Genomic DNA, 10,858 nt, shown 5'->3' with positions numbered 1-10,858 from the left:
CTCGCGCAGAGCACGCCCTCCGGTGCCCCCGCACGACAAAGCGGCAGCCATTTGTGAATAGAAACCCTGCCGCTGAGAACAGCTGAAGGGACCGAAACAGCTGAAAAAGTAGCGCAAACAAAAAACCTAATTTGTGATTTTAAAACAACCAAGCAATGTAGAAACATTTAAAGTGGCTTGTGGGTCTACATTTATAATTAGAGTGTAGTTGAACTTAGAGTAAACAATAACACTAGTTCATTTTTCTTTTTTTTAGAGTGAGTTTTGCCAAAGTACTTTTTTTCCTTCCATTGTAAAATATTGTTTATAAAGTACGTGTGCTCCCTAGTTACAGATAGGATTACAATTTGAACGCTTGGAACAAAACACCATCAAAACAGTGCCCCCGCAGGATTTCAATGAGACTGCTTCATCTGCGTCATTGGCTTTATACCCTTGTATATCGGCACGCAGTCAACTATCATTGGCACTTCTCGCCATTAGGACCTTATCGGTATTTTGCTATACAGCACACTTTTTAGGTCGCGGCTGGCGTGGCTGCGCACATGCGCAGCGGGCTCGGCGAGATTTAATGTTTTGGAGGACTTTCAGTAAAGGGCTTTAAGCCCCACTGTAATATGTGGAAGTGAATTTCTTATGTAAAGAGGGGCATAAGTGTTATTTAATGTATGTTGCTTTAAGGAATGTAGAGTGTAGAATTCTTACTAGGTCATTAGAGAATGTTTGGGTTTGATTGGACAACAGACTGGGGCACTGGAGGGAGAAGGTCGTGGGTCTTGTCGTGAATAAACTTCAACTTTCTTCAAAGAGATATTTCTCCTGATTTTATTGGATGAGCGTTTACTACAATTAATGGCGACGATCTTAAACTTAGACCCACCGACTGTGAAGATTTAAACCTTGTCAAAAGTGCTGATCGCTGAAAACAACGATTTTCAAGGAGCAAGCAGTTCGTGGATGTGTTTTGGCACCTGCGTCTTGGATTGGAGACACTGAGCACTTCGTGGTGTTGTTTTTCAGCTGGGGAGCAGCATACGAGTCTGACTCGTTCTTAATTTACACCGCGAAGAGGCGCAAAGATGTTCGTGTCAAAGTGACGAATGCAGTTTGGAGGCGTGCACTATTAAGTGGGCAAGCTGCTTCGAGAGTGCAGTGGCTCTGTGCGAGTCTTGACTTACGGTTTTCTCCATGGTGTTATGGTGAGGGGTTGAAGGCCTCCAACGGTTGAACCATCAACGAGAGGAGCGGCATTGTTTGAAGCGGGCGCAGCGTTCCAGGCAGCCACACGCTCTTCGTTCTTAGTGAGCTGAGTGACGCATGCAATCTCGCTCTGGTGCACAGCGTGATGCGTCGTCACGGTAATTGACGCTGCGTGCCTCCATCTTGGATGTGTTGTTCCCGGTTGCCTAGCAACAAGTTAAAGCGAGTGAGACACGGAGATCGTACACGGAGGGTGACTGGTTTTTTTCATTGTTTTTCTTCACGCATGCAGCCAAAACGATAGAAAGCATACAAAGTGAGGGGGAGAATTAAAAATTTCATATTTTTTGTTCAAGAAGCATTAAAGTATGGCCAATAATAGTAATTCAAATGTCATGCAACCACCTCCTTTTTTTGAACTTCCTGGTAAACCTATTAAACCATGGCATAAATGGCTAAGAATTTTTGAGAATTATCTGGAAGCCATAGATGGTTTAAAATATTCACCAGCTCGCAAAAAAGCCATTCTTTTTAATCTTTTGGGTAACGCTGGACAAGAAGTCTACGATAATGTACCTGTGGTTCCAGCACCTGCGCAAGATGACTCTTGGGATGTTTACAAGGAAGCACTGGCACGTATGGGAAGGCAGTACGTGGATGAACCTTCAGTAATGGTGGAAAGGCACACATTTTTTAAACGCAAACAATCTGCGGATGAATCTATTGAGGATTATTTGGCTGTTTTGCGTGTATTAGCATCTAAATGTGTTTTGGAGAATCATCTAGACACTGCCCTACGTGATCAATTAGTTTTTAACTGCTTTAACAAAAAGATTCAAGAACGCATCTTAACGTGTAAGAATCCATCTTTAGATGAGGTCATGGATATAGCAAGAAGTATTGAGCGTTCTGTGGTATCATCAAAAATGTTATCGGAGTCTAGTATTAGTGTGTCCTCTGACATCGCTAAAGTTTCTGCTGTGGAGGTCACACCTGTTAGTAATGAGGCTAACATACATTTGGTTACACATATGGGTAATGTGAGAAGGAATGTTGACAAGAGAGTGAGTGGAGCATGCTACAGATGTGGGTCGAGATTCCATTTAGGGAATTTTCAAAATTGTCCAGCTCAAGGCAAGAGATGCAATAATTGCAAGAAAATTGGACATTTCTATAATGTGTGTCATGCTAGTAAAACAAGAGTCAAGGTTAGTCAACTTGACGTTGAGAATGACATATTGGCTGAAGCCATTAACAATGTATCGGTGTCATCACTAGAAATTAGTGCATTAGGTGAATGTGAAAAAAGATGTAAGGGTCCTATATGTGAGGTTAAAATTGGAGTAATTGACCTAAATGTGATGGCGGATTCTGGATCTCCAATTACAATTTTAGCGGAGAACACATTTCATAAATTTTGGTCTGAAAAATTACTGAAATCTACAACTATTAATCCCAAGGCTTTTGGGCAGTATGACATAATCATGAGAGGATACTTTGAGGATAGTGTTTTGTTTAAGGGGAGGAACATTTTTACTAAAATTTATGTAGCTGTTAACGGACGGGATATTCTAGGTTGGCAGGATCAAGCTAAGTTGGGTATTATGTTACGACCAGGTCATGAGGAGCCAGTTACTTTAGGTGAGATGCCCATTTTAGCGATCCAGGAAACAAACATATGTGACAATTTCACTAGGATGCTACAAAATAAATTTCCCCAAGTGTTTTCTAGCAAGATAGGAGTTATTAAAAATTTTGAACATGATATTGTACTCAAGAGTAATGCGGTTCCAGTAATTCAAAAAGTAAGACCTGTTCCTTTGTCACCCAGAGATGATCTTAAGAAATTACTTAATGATATGTGTACTCAAGGCATTATTAAACGTGTAGAATCATCAGAATGGGTTTCTGCGGCAGTTGTCGCACGAAAAGGTAACGTGGATATACGCCTGTGTGCTGATCTAAGAGTTCTTAATAGAATTATCCTTGTTGATTGTCATCCCCTCCCACGTATTCATGAAATGCTTGCCAGATTAGGTGGTAGTAAATATTTTTCTACAATTGATTTACGTTCAGCGTACCATCAGATTCCATTGGCTAAAAATTCACATTTGACTACGTTTGTGACACCTTTTGGTGTATATATGTACAGGCGCATGCCATTTGGCTTGACATCTGCTGCCAGCGTTTTTCAACGATTGATGGATCAAATGTTTGGAGATCTTGGGGGTGTACAAACTTTTCAAGATGATACTTTAGTTCACACGGAAAGCCTAGATGAACACATTGTACTTTTAGAAGAGGTCTTAGGTAAATTGGGTGCGTGGGGTATGAGAGTAAATTTTGAGAAATGTAAATTTTTATCACAACAGGTTAATTATTTAGGGCACAACATTTCTGGTGATGGTATCAGACCCAAAGAATCATTGCTAAAAGGTATACATGAAGCGGCAGTTCCTCCTGACAAAGATTCCCTTAGGGCGTTTTTAGGCCTGAGTGAATACTACGCACGTTTTGTGCAAGGTTATGCAGTAATTGTGCAGCCTTTAAGGAATCTCTTAAAAAAAAAAAGAGAAGTTCATATGGTCCAAGGATTGTCAGGAGGCGTTTGAGGCTGTTAAAAAATTAATCATTTCTGCTTCTGCAATTAAGCCATTTATGTATGGGGCGAAGTGCATAATTACAGTTGATGCCAGTGGGAAAGGTTTAGGGGCAGTCCTCAGTCAAATGATTGATGGTCAGGAATGTACCATTGCATTTGCCTCACGTACTTTGAATGTGGCTGAGAAAAACTATAGTACGATCGAAAGGGAAGCATTAGCGTGCTCTTGGGCCTCTGAAAAATTTAAAATGTACATTTGGGGGAACAAATTTGAATTGCATACGGATCATAAACCCTTAATATACATGTTGGGAGATAGTTGTTCGAATAAAGCTTCATCTAGGCTGATTAGATTGTTGGCTAGGTTACAGGAATTCAACTTTGACATAAAATACATTCCCGGTGGGAAAAATGTTAGAGCGGACTGTTTATCACGCCTACCTGTTGAATGTGATGATGTTGTGGATGTCAAGGATAAAAAATGGGAAGGATTGGAGTATGTGTTTACTATTGGAGATATAAATGAACAATTTCGGATTTCTGAGAAAGAATGGGTTGAGAATTGTGACAAAGATGAGTGTATGACTAAGGTGAAGAAGTTTTTAATTGATGGTTGGCCCAATGAAAGATCTATGTCAATGGAGTTGAAATGTTTTCATCAGGTTGCTTCAGAAATGTCGATTGTTAATGGTATCTTGGTTCGACAAGATTTGTTTGTTCCTCCTAGTGTTTTACGTCCAAAAATTATTGCTTTGGCACATGAAGGACATTTAGGTATGTCGGCGACGTCTAAGAAGATTAAACAAATCTATTGGTGGCCAGGTATTGATGGGCAGGTTAGGAGATTTGTTGATTCTTGCACGGAATGCTTGTGTTCAGACAAGCATTGGAAGACGTCTACGGTTCCTTTGTGTCCGGTCACTTGGCCCAACAATGCTTGGGAAAAAATTGGGTTAGATTTTTCGGGCCCTATTAACATGGTGGGTTGTGATAAAAGGTTTTTGATTGTGGCTATTGATTATTTTTCAAAATGGTTGTACTTTTCGTTTGTTAAGTCTGCTGATTCTGCGTCTGTCATAACATTTTTGAAACATCTGTTTTATATAGAAGGGAGAGTTAAGGAGATTGTGACGGATAATGGCTCCCATTTTATTTCTGAGTTGTTCACCAGTTTTTTGGATAAAAATGATGTAAAACACATAAGGGTACCTTTATATAGTCCCTCTTCCAATGGCTTAGTTGAAAGGGCAAATAGATTAATTAAGGAAGGTGTTCAAACGGCAATTGCTAATAACCTTGATGTCAAAGATTACTTACAGTTCAAGGTGTGGAATTATAATATTACACCACAGAGTACAACGGATGTGGCTCCTTTTATTTTGTTAAGAGGAAGGAAACCTATTACTGCCATTAGCCCAAATTGGTTGTTGGATAAAGTGGAACGTTATCAAAAAGTAGACTTACAGAGTCTCAGAGAACATGTCCGTGAAAAACAAGATTGTTATAAAAAGAACTATGATTCCAGGATGCATGTTAAGGAAGGTACTTTGAGTGTGGGAGATTGGGTCCTTATCAAAAAACCGTATAGGGTTAGTAAGGGGCAGTCAAAATTCTCTGAACCTGTAAAAATTGTAAGGATGAATAGGACAACAGTTCTATTGCAAGATAGGGGGTGGTGGAATTGCAATGCTTTAGTCAAAATTACTCCTAAGCAAGCTGGCATCATTTATGAAAGAGTGAAGGCATATGGTAGCAAGATAAGACAGGATTGGTTTGACTTAGATGCCCATACATGTGCAGGCCGCAGTAGGGATGTACATGATAATTTGGATCAAGGAGATGGTATGGGGAGCAGTGACAATATAGTTGTTCCTTCTCCGCCATCTAGTTTCCAGTCTACAGGTGGTGGAGATGCTTCAGTCAGGAGTAGTTCTAGAATAAGATCTGCTCCTATTCATTCAAGGGACTTTGTATATTATTAATGATTTGTAAATATGCATATCTCCTCTGTTTGATTTTCCATTATCAATTTTTAGAGTCAATGTATTTTGTGTGCATTTTTGTATTGTATATTTGTATATATGTATTTTTTTTGTGTAATTGCTTTAACTTCTCATTTGATTTATGGAAAGGGGGATGTGTAATATGTGGCAGTGAATTTCTTATGTAAAGAGGGGCATAAGTGTTATTTAATGTATGTTGCTTTAAGGAATGTAGAGCGTAGAATTCTTACTAGGTCATTAGAGAATGTTTGGGTTTGATTGGACAACAGACTGGGGCACTGGAAGGAGAAGGTCGTGGGTCTTGTCGTGAATAAACTTCAACTTTCTTCAAAGAGATATTTCTCCTGATTTTATTGGATGAGCCTTTACTACACCCGCCCCTCTTTCCCATTGGCTGGCGTCACCGTTTATGCTAAACGGTGGCCAGCCATTGGAAAAGAGCTTTTTATGTGGTGTACTTTTGGCTTTTTCAGACCACTTGGACCGGCTCGCCTGCTTTCAGTGCTTTGCAAAAGGTTTCTTATCTTTGTGGGGTCATGTGTTTCAAACACATGGCCCAATCAGACAAGAGATGGAGGCTTATTACACTCCTCCCCTTGAATCAAAGACTGCAAAAGATGGCTTCTCTTTGTATGTTTACTGGGTGTTAGCGGATACGCGGCTTCTGGCGTGTTCAAAGGAAGTTTGCAGTTTGAATGGAACACTGCTGCCCAGTCTGTAGATGTAGACTGGTGCAAGGACCAACAGCCAAAATGCGTATTTCTCCTTAGAAATGAAAACGCTTGTCAGAAAAAGTGCGAGACTGAAGAGTAAGGGAGTTAACTGGCTGGGACCCTGATTCTGCTGGGACCCTGATTCTACCTTTCCTTGTTTTGGGTGGGTGACCTCTGGTTGTCAATCACCCTTCAGGTTGATTTTCTGTCAACGTCTCGACCCCTCTCTCGCTCCTGTGTCTGCCTCTTATTATATTTTGTAAACTGGTGACGTGACCCAGTGAATGTTGCCTTGAACACTCGATTCCACGCTCGCCAAACAACTAACTTTCGGTGAGAAGACGAGCATCACTTTGTCTCTCTGTACACACAAAGCCCGAGCGGTGATTGGCTGGCGTGTGGCTGACGGGCACGGCACATGGTTCCCCATTCAGTGCATGGGAATGGGTCTGTAACACGGCCTGTGCCGGGTCACTCGCTGCGTGGACTCACGGCACCATGGTAAGCCTGACCCCAGCTGTGTGCTCTGTACATCCTGGGGGCTGTGTGCTCTCTGTATCCCGGGGGCTTGTGCTTCGTGACTTTGTGTGCTCTGGGCATCTTTGGGCTGAGTGCATCTTGGGGGTTGTTGTGTGGGGAATGTCTGTCTACTCGAAACATATGTACCCGATCAAGGGGTGTTTTGTGTACATCTGCTTGACTTCTGAAGATCTGCTAGACAACTCAACGGGTTGAGCGCCAACTGCAGTGATCTTTGGGTAGCCCATGGAGGCTCAGAACAAGGTAGGGGTGGGATGGCAGTTCATCCCCCTCAGGCTGACAAGACTACAGTGACTGCGGCAGTACATATTTTTTCTGTTTAAGCGCAAAAGGGAAGTTAATTTTGTTGTTGCTACAAAAGTTTAAGCTTCACCTGCAGAAGTGTGTAACCCAAAGGTAACAGTTTAAAATCCTGGCACGTCCACTAAAAGTTTTAGCCACCAGAAACTGATAAAATGAGTACAGTTAGGTAAAAACCATACCTGCTGTTTAGAAGACTGGCTAACATCGACACTAATCAGCTCTATCAAAATACAGCTTACTATTAAACGTTTCCAAATCTAATCCATTTAGCGGCCTCTTGTCCTGTCCATATATAAAAAGTTTATGGAAATTACTTAATGAAAGCCGTATCTATTTATTTGGCAGTCTCATATAGCGCCCAAGGTCTCCTAAGTCACTTCGCAACACTAATGGAAGGGTAAGGATTTTCATTTTTTCATATCATTGCCAGGTTAGGGAACCTTCTGTTTGTTTATAGGGGTTGTGGCAATTGTAGAAATTTCTGGAAAATTCTGAGCAATTGTACTAGATTTCTAGCTCTTTACTGACACGGTCCCGCCCTTCCCGTCTTGTCCACACATCTTTTATAGCGCTCATGCAGCTAGGTAATTAAATTAATTACATCAAACTTTGGCACCCAATCTAGCGAGGGGTTATTTCACAATACATGCAACATATCATCCCTGGACCTCCTAGACTTCTGTCGATAGTGGGAACCTTGGAACTCTGTGGAAAGGCATCCCAGAGAGCCGAGAGTGCTGTGAGGCACACTAATGCGAGACTGTGCGCTACAAAAATGCCAACATCATAATAGAAGATAAATGTTAAATTGGTGAAACCTTTTAATTTCTGCATGTGTGCGGCACTGTACAATACATCCAATGTGTGAAAAGCTTTAACGTTTTTCTAGGCATATTATTGTGTGCAGTGACCCTTACGCGCCTCACACCATTGCACTATGGTGCACTGTGGTGCAAAGTTATGTGCTTGGTGTTAGGCACCCTGGTTGTGCACCAGCGGTGGGAGAGAGATCTTAGTAGATACGACTCTACCCTGCTCTCTCCCCCTAGAATAATGCGGCGCAGAAACTTTGACTGCTGTGCAGCTGCTGGAGCGGGTAGTACTACATTTTGTATACCCCTCCCCCATTCTGCATGTTTATATTAATCTGAATAATCAACTAATAGTAATCTTATTAATTTGTTTGAAGTGGAGACTTACCAATTATATTAACAAAAGAATTACACGTGGGATTTGCACTTTGCATGGCTGAACTAATTGTATACTAACTTATGTACGCATACTAATAGTAGAAAATTAGAATATTGCATGATATATGTTGCTTTTGTGATGTAATTGTAAGTTGCGCATCATTGAGTGAGTATAAACGCTTTGAATGTTGCTATTCTGCTAGATAATTACTTACACATAAGGGAATTAGTGAGGATTTAACATTTTATTAGCCATTTCGATGTTTTAATTACGTTTTTGTGTTTGTTTTGCTTAAGTTGACCATTTCGGCCTATTTCAAAATGGCTGACCGAGACGTACAACGTGACTGCTGCTGACACATGAGGTTCTGGGTGAAGTGCGCATGCGTCACTGCCAGCAACAATGGCCTCGTCCTGACCCCAGGAGATGATGTTCCTACCAAGGACACTCTGGGAGCTTCGCCAAGGATAAAACAATGGACTGTCTTTAAAACCGGAACCAGCAAGTGCGATGACTTAATCTTGCGGACTATGTGAGAACCTTACCAATCAACCCCACATCCACCAATGAGGACTGTCTAAAATCCCAATCTGATACATTTTGACATTAGTTTCATTATAAAAGTAGGTAGAAAAGTGAACTAAAAAAACTCTCTCTTCTTTGACGAACTTGATTTCCTGACGTTATGCTGACGGAGAGAACGGTGACACTGCTGAACAGCTGTTATCCTGAATCTTTGAGAGACTGAATTGCGGCCTGACTTTGATGAATTGAAAGATTTTTCCACGACTTGACTGACTTAGAGGACGACTAATAGCCAGATTAGGTAAATATGATGGTCTGCGGTTTGGATGATGATTTCTAACAATTTGCAATTTTATTAGATAAACGATATTTGATTAATTGAGAAATGTGTTGTGTCGATTATTTGAAGAAGAAACTATAAAGAAGAGAAGAATATAGATAGATGAATTGGATCACTAAATCAAATAAACAACTAACTGATTCATCACCCAATGAGGGGAATATCACAAGGTTGGAGTTGATAAAGTATTCAATGCATTTAGGGTTTAGGTAAAGATATTCCTTTCATGTCAGTGTTTGGAAACTTATTCCTCTAGGGAAACAGATCAATGAAGTATGAGTGTTGGTGTTATGGGCCCCACCAATGAATGCATTTGAGTGAATTTGCTATTGCGGTATTTGGTCTGTGACGAAGGGGGAATTTGATGTTCCACGCTGCAGCAGTTTTTCTGGTAGCAGATTGATGGTTGTTATTGTTTTGGTTTGGTGATTATTGCTTGTAAATTGCTTATTGATTATTGGTTATTGATATTGGTTTATGTACTAACACTCTATGTTGAGTCGCGTTGAGTACTATGTTGTTTGCACGGCTTCTGGGATGTAGGAAGTCGGGAGTTTGTAACGGTTCCGTAGTAGAGCAGAGGTAAGCACTGCTTTCGGGAAAGACGGAATTGTTGTTGCCCTGTAGGTACACAGGGAGAAACGTGTAACGATTGAAGTTGCACAACGCATTGTCTGGGTTCGATTCGGTGACATCGTCGTGTGTTGCCATTAGAGACATTTTCTGTGTGAGAGGAGTGTGTATGATAGCGAAGGTTACCTGTGAAATTTTGGTCTTAGGTACCAGGAGTCCAAATGGCATTCCGATAACGCTTATCACTGGAAAGGTAACAGGTGTTCTCTGAGCTTGTTAGAAGGATAAAGTAGAGGGAAGCGCTACTTTGTTAACGTATGTTATAATTCTGTAGTAGGACAGACTGTTCGCTGTTCTCGGGAAAGACAGGATTCTGTGTGAATGTACTACATTTTCTAGTGTGAAAGTGCGTGAATGTAAAGGCATTCGGGCTAATTGTGAAACTCTAGTTTTATTTCTCAGGAGCATTGGGTCTCCAACTATGTGTCTTAATTCTGGAGAAACGGTTAGCTAATGCTTGTTAGAAGGGTAAGGTAGAGGGATGTGCTACTTTATCAACGGAAGTAACGATTCCATAGTAGGGTAGAGGTAAGCGCTGCTCTCGGGAAAGACGGAATTCTCGTGAGAAAGGTCTATTGCTATTCATTGGTTAGCGAACCGGACAATGGTGGTGTTTTTGTGTTGTTACTAACAGAATTGTAAGTTTGAAACAAAACTTACCGAGTGGATTTGTAAAGGAGAGGTAGACAGGAGCAGGAGCTGCGGCAGCGGCTGCTGACGTCAGAACGACCGCGCTGGGATTGGACAGTCGGTCTGAAACGTAGAACGCCCCGGATTGGTGCGTTAGTGTGTGCCGCGCTAGGAGTGG

This window comes from Triturus cristatus, chromosome 7 (genome assembly GCF_964204655.1).
Source record: "Triturus cristatus chromosome 7, aTriCri1.1, whole genome shotgun sequence".
NCBI lineage: Eukaryota > Metazoa > Chordata > Amphibia > Caudata > Salamandridae > Triturus > Triturus cristatus.
This window is presented reverse-complemented; position numbering follows the sequence as displayed.